The sequence below is a fragment of the Camelus bactrianus genome, chromosome 2, assembly GCF_048773025.1.
Source record: "Camelus bactrianus isolate YW-2024 breed Bactrian camel chromosome 2, ASM4877302v1, whole genome shotgun sequence".
Lineage (NCBI taxonomy): Eukaryota > Metazoa > Chordata > Mammalia > Artiodactyla > Camelidae > Camelus > Camelus bactrianus.
In genome coordinates, this window is record NC_133540.1 from 62,271,489 (window position 1) to 62,282,557 (window position 11,069).

At 40.9% G+C, this 11,069-nt stretch overlaps 1 non-coding gene across 1 annotated transcript; it reads right to left on the reverse strand.

Moving 5' to 3' along the window:
- Nucleotides 1-10,215: 10,215 nt before the first annotated feature.
- On the reverse strand, nt 10,216-10,289 carry TRNAA-GGC (transfer RNA alanine (anticodon GGC)). Its single transcript has one exon. It is a non-coding gene; the product is annotated as a tRNA-Ala (tRNA).
- Nucleotides 10,290-11,069: the final 780 nt, after the last annotated feature.

Here is an 11,069-nt window from a genome sequence, read left to right on the forward strand (position 1 = left end):
GCTAAGTGTTAGTTACTGTATCTTATGTTAGTAATACGGTAGATAAGACATGTGCCCAGCTTCTTGGCCATTGTGGTTCAATAAGGGAATGGGAGAAGAAAACAGGTAATTATAACAGGGGACAAGAAGTGTTATGATGGGGAAGAGCAGGGCACAGTGAGAGCAGACAGGAGGAGACTCAGACGCAGGGTTCAGAAGGACAAGTCTTCCCTATGGAAGTGACCTTTAGACTGATACCTGAAGAAAGGGAAGAGTCAGCCAACCAGGGTGAGAGAGCTTAGTTTGGGAAGGAAATTGTGGCGGGATCCTTTACTGAACCAGTAACCTGAGGTCTTGCTCCCTGTACCTCCACCTTTCTCCTTATTCTGAGCAAGTGGACTCTACCCTGTGAGATGGGGATGGTGAAAGATGAGGAGGGTGCCTATCATGAGGGCCATACCAAGGTGTTTGAACCTTCTCTCATAAGGAGCCACTGAAGAGAGGGACATAGAGGAGGGACAAGATCAAATCTGCATTTCAGAAACATCGCTCTGGTTTCAGGGGTAAAAGATTCGAAGTCAGATAACCAAATAGTGTGATTTTTGCCTCTTGTAGTGTTGCGTCCATTTTAGCATTTGTCTTAGATTTCTCATTTTTTAACAAATTAAGAACTTCACTTTATTACTTCTAGCTTCTCCCATGGGCTCTTCTTCGAGTGTTTGAGGTATATGTCAGTAAACAGAATTCTCACCTTAACATGTGGTTGAGTCTGAAAGGCACCTCCCTTTCAAGGGCAGCACACAAGGCCTTCATGGTAAAGCAGCCCAGTGGGTGACTACATTGAAGTCCTTTAGGTCTCGAGTGGTGGGAGAAGTATATAAAACTGCTGTCCTACTGATGCAATGGTGCCAGCCTGTGAGGTGCAGGGAACGGTCCTGGTCAGTGGAAAACAAGGGACGATAGAGGTTAAATGGACATGAAATAATGAGCAGAAAATAGAAGCTGGGTGGTCTTGCTGTAGCACATAAAGAGAGAAGTCCCACTACAATGTTTTTTTCGCTTATTGGCTGTCATAAATCTATATTTATTTTATTTTATTATTTAATAGCCTTTTATTTGGCAATAAACCCTTTCAGGAGTTATGAGTTCAAAAAAATCAAAAGCACATGTTCAGTGAAAAATGAAGTGCTGACTGTTGTTTCTCAAGAAAGTTATTGATTGACCAACAGAACAATTAAACAATTAAACAAAATATCACTAACCTAAGGAAAACCAGAAGACAGAAATCCCTGAAAAATGATGTATTTCAAAACTTAGTATTTATAAGAAAACTGTGTATAGCTCCAGTCTGACGTGTGTGGAGGCAGTAAGTGCATTTATCACTGTGAACTTGTCATTTGATCAAATGACTGTTCTGCTCATGTTCACCTCCAGGTTTTCTAGTGCATGTACAAAAGTGAAGTGATAACTATGCTCCATTAGCAGAAGAAAAATTCTCAGTCAGTGAAATGATGCCGGTTTTGTATCAGTGTTATCAGATGCCTGAAATAGAAAATCTGTTAATTCCAATAATAATCCTTTAAAAAAGATAAATCATGTATTCAGAGCAAACTTTTTGAAAGTTCATTTGATTGGCGTGATTGTGACTGATAGTTTGCAAATTTAGTTTAAAAAGAAGTTCAGCTTTGAACGATAAATTATTTTGTGATAAGATAAATACAAATTTTGGTGAAACATAGGCATGAGGTAATAATTACTGTTTTTTTACTCAATTAAATTATGAAGCTGAATTCTACTTGGACTGATTGTGGTGCACACATACATTATAGTTGCAGCTAAACAAGCTGTGTTATTCTACTAATCAGATACATTTTTGTTATTTTTTTTTTCCTTTGTTGGGGAGGTGGTAATTAGATTTGTTTGTTTGTTTATATGGAGGTACTGGGGATTGAACCCAGGACCTTGTGCATGTTAAACACATACTCTATGACTGAGCTATACCTTTCCCCTATTTTTATATATTCAGAGTCATTATAAATTTTTATGATGTGGATGATGTTGAATACAGAAAGCTGCTTTTTCGTGTCAGAACTTATGTTTCTTCTCTTCACTGCTCATCACCGATTGGATTTTAGAAATGCCTGAATCTTTGAAGGACCCTTTGTAAATCAGCCTAATATACTTGCAGTGATTCTAAACTTTTTGGAGAAAATGTCTTTAAATTTTGAATGCATTTTGTTTAAAATGGGAATTTTATTTTATTCTTTTTTTCTTTTTTTAAATTTTTTTTAATTGAAGTATAGTCAGTTTACAATGTTGTCAGTTTCTGGTGTACAGCACAATGTCCCAGTCGTGTTTTCATATTCTTTCTCATTAAAAGTTGTTACAAGATATTGAATATAGTTCTCTGTGCAGAATAAATTTTTTTAATCTATTTTTATACATAGTGGTGAACATTTGTAAATCTCAAACTGCCAGATTTATCCCTTTCCACCCTCTTTCCCCTGGTAATCATGTTTGTTTCCATGGCTGTGAGTCTGTTTGTTTTGTAAATAAGTTCATTTGTCTTTTTTTTTTGGATTCCACATATGAGTGATATCATATGGTATTTTTCTTTCTCTTTCTGGCTTACTTCACTTAGAATAATGATTGCCAGATCCATCCATGTTGCTGCAAATGGCGTTATTTTACTCTTTTTTTTAAATCGCTGAGTAGTATTCCATTATATGTATATATACGACAACTTCTTCATCCAGTCATCTGTTAATGGACATTTAGATTGTTTCCATGCCTTGGCTATTGTAAATAGTGCTGCTATGAACATTGGGGTGCATGTGACTTTTTGAATTAAGGTTGCCTCTGGGTATATGCCCAGGAACGGGATTGCTGGATCATATGGTAAGTCTATTTTTAGTTTTTTGAGGAATCTCCATACTGTTTTTCATAATGGCTGCACCAAACTACATTAAAATAAATTGGGAATTTTAAATCCAAGTATTTAACAAATAGAGCAACCCAAATATAAGTTTTTAATAAATCACAATTATTGTGAGGGGGAAGCTTTGAAACAGGAAGACATTTATTTTATCCCTGAAAAAGCAAGAGAAAAATGGACAGAATGAGGACTCAAGTGGTATATGATATTTCATTCTGAAGTTTTAAATTTCATTTTACAATATTTCTACTTGTGGGAAGACTTTTAATGGAGCGCCTGTTTTCAAATGAATAAATTTATATTCCATATATCAAGATGGAAGGAAATGGAGATTTATGATTTTCAGCATTTAAATTTGGTAAAACATTCAAAAGATCATAGAGGCAACTTTTTGGCCAAATTTATTCTTTATAAAACTATGTATCAAAGAAAGGCATTCTTTAGTATGAAAATATTTAAGCTGAAATATCTACATTTTCAATATACAAAATTCAACATTGGTCTGGGCTGATCAGCTACCATACACAGTATTTTTTCAGTAAAAATATGAACTGTAGGAAAAGTAAAAGCTTCAAATTTGTTGACTATGATATGCAACTATAAAGATTTCAGATAATTTTATAACAAAAATTTCAAATAAATTAGAAAAATAATGTTCATATAGTGTTAAAATGGATACCACTAAGAAAGTGAATACAGCACATAAAAATGTACCAGGAATAATTCTCCTAATGTGATTTTTAGTTTCAAATAACCCACATAAAGAATTTTTTGCTTTAATATATAAGAATGTTATTTTTTAGAATTATATTTATTGTGGTAAAAAATTAGCAAAATCAGCCATTTTAACCATTGTCAAGTCAGTGGCATTGATTACGTTAGCCGTGTTATGTAACCATTGCCACTGTTTCCAAAACTTGTCATTAGCCCAAACAGAAACTATGTACCCATTAAGCAAAACTTCCCTATTGCCCCAGCCCCTGGTAACCTCTAATCTGCTTTCTGTGTGTATGAATTTGCCTGTTCTGTTATTTTATGCAAGTGGAATCATACAATATTTGTCCTCTTGTATCTGGCTACTGTCAGTTAGCGTAATGTTTTCAACTTTCATCAGCATTTTACACGTATCAGAACTTCATTCCTTTATACATCTGAAGAATATTCCATTGTATGTACATACCACAATTTGTTTATGAATGCATCTATTGATGAACACTTGAATTGTTCCCACTTTTTGGCTATTACGAGTAATGCTGCAATGAACATTGGTGTATGAATATGTTTGATATTCTAGGTATATATCTAAGAGCATCATTGCTAGGCCACATGATAGTCTGATGTTTTGCATTTTGAGGACCTGCCATACTGTTTTCCACAGTGGCTGTGCCATTTTACATTCCTACCAGCAATGCACAAGGACTTCAAGTTCTAATCAATGAATTCAATATAGTTGGAGGATGAAAAATTAATATGTAGAAATCTGTTGTATCTGTATACACTGACAACAAACTATCAGAAAGAGAAATTAAGAAAGCAATCCTATTAACAATTGCATCAAAAAATAAAATATTTAGCAATAAATCTAACTAAAGAGGGAAAAGATTTATACTAGGAAAACTGTAAGACACTGAAGAAAGAAACTGAAGATGACACAAGCAAATGAAAAGATACACCATACTCACTGATTGGAAGAATTGGTATTGTTAAAATGACCATACTACCCAAGGTAATCAGCAGATTCAGTGCAATCCCTATCAAAATACTAATGGCATTTTTCACAAAACTAGAACAAATAATCCTAAAATTTGTATGGAAGCACAAAAGACCCCAAATAGACAATCTTGAGAGAAAGGAACAAAGCTGAAGGTATCATGTGCCCTGACTTCAAACTATACTACAAAGCTGCAGTAATCAAAACAGTGTGACACACACACTCATGCACGCATGCACAAATCAATGGAACAGAATAGAGGGCCCAGGGTGAACCTACATTTATATGGTCAATAATCTATGAGAATGGAGGCAAGAATATGGAATGGGGAAAAAGCAGCCTCTTCAATAAATGGTGTTGGTTTTCTGTGCATAAGTCTTTCACCTCCTTGGTAAGGTTTATCCCTAAGTTTTTTTTGTTTTTTTGGGTTTTTTTGGCTGCAATTTTAAAAGGGATTTTTTTTTTCCTTTTGTGATATTTCATTGTCGGTGTAAGGAAATGCAACAGATTTCTGTATGTTAATCTTGTGTCCTACTACTTAGCTTAATTCATTTATCAGCTCTAGTATTTTTTGTGTGGCGTCTTTAGGGTTTTCTATATATAGGATCATGTCATCTGCATATAGTGACAATTTTACCTCTTCTCTTCCAATGTGGATCCCTTTTTTCTCTTTATCTTGTCTGATTTCTGTGGCTAGGACTTTCAATACCACATTGAATAGAAGCGTCTCCAGCTTTCTTGACACCTGATGATTTAACTCAGGGCTTGGCAGACCTTTTCTGTGAAGGGCAGGAGAGCATCTATTTTCACCTTTAGGGACTGTTTCAGGCCTACTGGTAGGAGGGGCTGGGTCCTGGAATGGCTGCCTGTGGACCCATGGGGGTCCCAGGGCAGCTGGCTGTGGGGCTCAGATGATCCTAGGTCAGCACCTAGCTCGTCAGTACCAGCTGATGAGCAGGTAAGTCCCTCAGGGGTAATAGGCTAGAGGAAGGAATCCAAAATGGCACTTGCCAGCACCAGCATCCTCATGGTAGAATGAGCTCCCCAAAATGGCTGCCACCAGCATCTATGTCCCCAGGGGGAGTCCCAGTTGCCTCTTGTCTCTCTGGGAGACTCTCCAAGATTAGTAGAAAAGTACTTTTTCTAAGGAGATCTTAGGATGAATTATACTTACACTTAAAAGGACTTCAGTATATCTTTATTAACTGAATGAGCTAATGAGAGTGGCTACATAATTTGTTGGACTTGGTGTAACATGAAAATGTGGGGTTCCAGAGTTAAAATAAATAGGAAAAGAATTGCCCATAAAGGGTTCATATGAACTTCCATGACTTGGCAAGTTGTTTTCAATTTGCTGTTTACTGTTGTTCTGAGTTAAGAAGAATGAGAATCTGGAATTATTACCATGAATTTTACCCTTGAACTTTATATTGCACAATGCTCATTTAAAATGCAAATATCAGAGTATCTTACTCATGCAGAATCACTGAAATTATACAGTTTGAATTTTGTGGCTCATTCCTTCAACAAGTTCTTCAAACTGGCCAGGTAAGGGAAACACAATTCAGACTCAGGAAGGTTGGAAGGAGGGCGAGAGGGTTCCTCCCAGTTCACAGGGATACAGGAGGGGCAGGTGTAGATCCTCACAGGTACCCGAGGGCCATGCTCTGCCACACAGACCTGTTTGTCTTCCTACCAGCAGCCAGATCTCTGGGCTGTGCCTTGGCTGAGGGCTGGGTCTGGGGAAATTGAGCTAGGAGCATCTTTCTGCAGTGACACCCAGGAGAGTACCCAAGAATCTTTAAACCTCCACTCCGGTAGCAGCGTGGTACCTGCATCAGGGATGAATGTGTGAGGAGCCTCCCTTGCTGAGATGCTGCCAGCCTCATTCGTGTTCTGCCCTGAGATGCCACCTGGCATGCTTGGCTGACCCAAATCCTCCTCCACACCCTGCCTGGGATAGAGAGCAGCTGCGGTCACAGGGCAGGGGCAGGCGGGAGGCTGGGTGGAGCCTGGGCACCAGTACCATCCATGGGATGTGGCATGAGCCAGGCTGCAAGCCTCAGCTCATTTGCCATTGTCCCATCAGACTTCATTTACAAAAAGTACATAAAGAAAGTTTTTAAGACTTTCAAAAGAGTGACAGCGAGAGCATTAAACCCTAAGTAGGGGACCATCTGAAGTTGGAACCTTATGTGACTGCGCTGGTTTCATGCGCATGAAACCCGCCCTGGCTGTCATCAACTCATAGAAAATGAAACAGGTTATTAGGTTTACGGCTCTGTGTGTTCCAGGCCCTTGACTCCATGCTACCTCTTTCAGAGAACCAGGAGTATGATCTCCCTCCCTCTGCCATTGTCTTTCATTTCCATTTTGCCCCTACAGATTAAGTATAAAAAAAATACAGGACTATCCGTACTGGTAGACAATGTGCTTCTCTACCTGTAAGTGACATAATTGTAGGAAACAGTTGCCATGGAGTTTCAAGGGGATGATTGATATCAGACAGTTTTCATCTTGTCCAAAAAGTGCTGGAGGCTCTTTGCGATGGTGTTGCAGCCCTCCCGGGGCTCAGGAGGATGTTGGTGCAACTTTGTAGTGGTGTGAATGTGCTCAGGCCCATTTGGGGAGAGGTCAAGTGAAAATGCGAAGGGGTTAATCTACGCTGCAAATGAATGCCCTGGTCAGTCCAGTTTGTCCTCCACATCCCAAGAGGAAAACTCCTGGCAACCTGAGAGGCTCCAGGCAGAGCACCCTGGAACAGAACCTACACAGTGAAATAGAGGTGTGCTCACCCCCGTCTCTCTTTCCTCCTGTATCACACTTAATTTTTCCTAGTGGGGAAAGATATGAACAAACCAGAAACACACTAAGTGTGAATGTATTAAGTCTAGGCTAAGCTTTCTATTTGGTTCTGAGTGTTCTTTGGTGGCGTGGAATGCGGGGCAGGAAAGGAAGGCGAAGGAGGCTTTATTTGGTCTCAGAAATAAACTTCCGAAATAAAGATGACGTATTGTGCTTCACAAACATCCTCTCATTTAATTCTGGTAATTCATCTGCAAGATAGCCGTCATGAGCCCTCTCTCTGAGGGAGGGCAGTAAGGCTCAGAAAGGCCAAGTAACTTGTCTGAGTTCAGACCTGGCAGAACCAGAATCTGAAGCCAGATCTGTCTAACTGAAAAGCTCATGGTCTTTCTTTTGAGACCAGGCTCGTCCTCTTACAGCAAGTGAGTCTTTCCCCCGGGTCCCAAGAAGACCATTGGTGACACATTTTCTAGGAGGTCTAGTCAGTACCAAGGAGGGGTTTCTCCAACAGCTTTTCTACTGGCAAGCCAGACTTTACAACATTTTCAAACAGAGTGGAGAGAGTGAGAGAAAGAGGGAGGAGAGGGAAGGATGGAGAGGAACGCTTTTCCTAATGGGAAGTTTTAATTTTCTGGCTTCCTGGTGGGTAAAAGGAGTTGTATCTCTCTACACACAACTCTCTCCCCCTCCCCCCTCCACTTCCCCTCCCCCTCTCTCCCTCCCCCTCCCTCCTCCTCCCTCCCCCTCCCTCCCCCTCCCTCCCCCTCCCTCCCTCCCCCTCCCTCCCCCTCCCTCCTCCTCCCTCCCCCTCTCTCTCCCTCAGCCCTTCTCCTTTCCCACCACTTCTTCCCTCCCCAGCTCCCTCAGTAATCCTGGCAGCCATAACTGGTACATTAAATCCACGTATATGATTTAAGAGAAAGCAGGTGGAGGGTTTTTCTGGCCTTAGCCCGGTTCAGTTTTCCTCTCTCTGATGATCAAATGTAGATGCTATACAACACCCCATTGTAAGGTCAAGTTCTTTCATTTCTGGGCTCAGTCTGTGTGCAACTCTGAGGTAGATGGACCTCTGCCACTTTTGAGTCTTGGCCCTCCCTGGAGTACCGTGCTCATCATGGAATACTTGAGCTAGAGCATCGACTTTGAGCAAACGTGGTTCTCCGGTCTTGCTTCCTCCCTCTGACAGCCTCACCCACAGCCCTTCCCCACCCCCTACTCTATGACCCCATTTCCAGGATGGCAGGGCTCTCTTGAGTCATTCTTTCTGTTTCCAGATGGCTCACATTAATAGTGACTCAGAGCTGAACAGCCCTCTTTTCTCTGAAATATCTCATGATGAGATTCAGAGAGCGGCTTCTGGGCGTCTTTCTGTCCTTCCGTTTCAGAGTGTCATTCTGTGCAGCCCTGGGGGTTTTCCCTCTGCTCACATTCTGGTTATGAATGGTTACCATGAGAGCGGGTGATTCATCATTTAATATACCAAGGGGTAGGCGAGGCTCTGTGACATCAGCTGCTGGCGTGTGCTTGGAACCAGACGCACGCCCACCTACACCCACACTGTTTGGCTTTTGTCATTCAGAGCTGGAAGCACTGACTAGAGCAGGGTCCCAGGTGTTGTGACACCACATCACGGGGTGCTGTTTTCCACCAGCTCTCTTAGAGAGTCAGACATGCAAGGCCCACCTGGGGGTTAGGTGGATGTGATGTAAACTCAGTGTTCTAAGTGGTGTCATTGGATCTGAGACATTTTGTCTTTCCCTTCCCCTCTCCCTCTCTCTGATCCAGATCCCTTTGCCAGGGAACAAAGGAAGAGGGGGCAGTATTTCTTAATGGAGCCCAGACACAACCCACAGGACTCCACTGGCAGTCCTGGATAAGGGTAATTTTACATGTGGCCCCCTGGGAGCTCTAGTCATAAATAGACAGCTGGGCAAAGGGCTGAGCTGCTGAACCTATGGCTGTTTTGATTGGTCGGCCAGAGATCCAGATAAAAGAGAATTCCTCGCATCTGCCTTCCTTTCATCCAGGCTCTGGAGTCACGTCTCAGCTCTGCGATCTGGAGAAAATGATTTCAGTTCTTTGTCTCAGTTTTCTCAACTATAAAATGGAGCTAATAACAGGACTTCCCTTAAATGGTGATTAATGAGGAATGAAAGTTTATCCACATAAGGCACTTAGATCAATCTTTGGCCCATGGGGAAATTGTCTATGAAGGTTAGTGATTACTAATATCTTTACTAAGCTTATAACTTCCTAAGCTGCAAATAGACAAGGGACATCACAGCCTACCTGGAGATGAAAGCAGGGCCTTTGGGAAGTTCTGTACCTTGGCCTGAAAATACTGTGACTGGCCAGCAGAGTCCTCCCCATCCACAGGCACGGAGTGCTCCGTGGAGATGCTCTCCACCTGCTGCTGTACTCGCAAGGACGCCTGTAGGAGGCAGGGTCCAGTCATGTTTATCTTTACCTCCAGGGCTCTTTGCGGTTCTTCCACAAAGACTGGCGTCTTATAGATGCTCAACTGAATTGATATTGAAGGCCATTATTTGACATCTTTGCCATGAAAATCCTTGCCTGTGCGGAGCTGACTGCCCCAGAGCACAGTGGAGGTTGACTTCAGGCATCAGTAGCTCCGGAATTCCTGATGACTATGATGCAGGTGCCCCAAGAGCACAGAGGTGTTTTTTGTTTTTAATTTTTTTGGGGGGCGGGGTGTGCATAATTAGGTTTATTTATATATTTTTAAAATTTGCATTTTTTTAATTGAAATGGTTATTTTTTTTAATGGAGATACTGGGTATTGAACCCAGGACCTCATACATGCCAGGCATGTGCTCTACCACTGAGCTATACCCTTCCCCCTCCCCGCCTGTTTTGTTTCTAAACTGGTATATCTCCAGTGTCTAGACCAGGACCTGGCACATGATTGATATTCAATAAATATTTGTTGAAGGTATAAATAAATGAAAAACATTGGAAGGGCTTCAGGAGGTAATGTTTAGAAGGGGACGCAAAGGGACTGACTTTTCTTAAAATCACATATGTTAAAGTCCACATTTTCAACTTAGGTTTTATTTTTTTATTTTGATTGTGATTATACGTGACATAAAATTTACCATTTTAACAATTTTTAGGTATATAGTTCAGTGGCATTTAGTACATTCACATGTTATGTGACCATCTCCATTATCCATTTCCAGAAATTTTTCAAGTTTCCCAAACTGAAATTCTATTCCCATTAAACACTAACTCCCCATTTTCCTCTACTCCCAACTCTGGCAGCAACTGTTCAATTTTCTGTCTCTGTAAATCTGACTCCTCTAGGTGCCTCATATAAGAGAAATCATACAACATGTCTTTTTTGTGTCTGGCTTATTTCACTTAGCATAATGTTTTCAAGGTTTATCCATGTTGTAGCATGTCTCAAAATTATTCCTTTGTGGCTGAATAATATTCCATTGCATGTGTATGTACTATACTTTGTTTTTCCATTTGTCTTAGTCAGTTTGGGCTGCTGTAACAAACTACCTTAGGCTGGGTAGCTAAAACAATACACATATATTTCTTATGCTGGGAATCAGAGATCAAGGGCCCAGTAGATCCTGGGCAAAATCTTCTTCCTGGTTTGCAGCTGGCTCT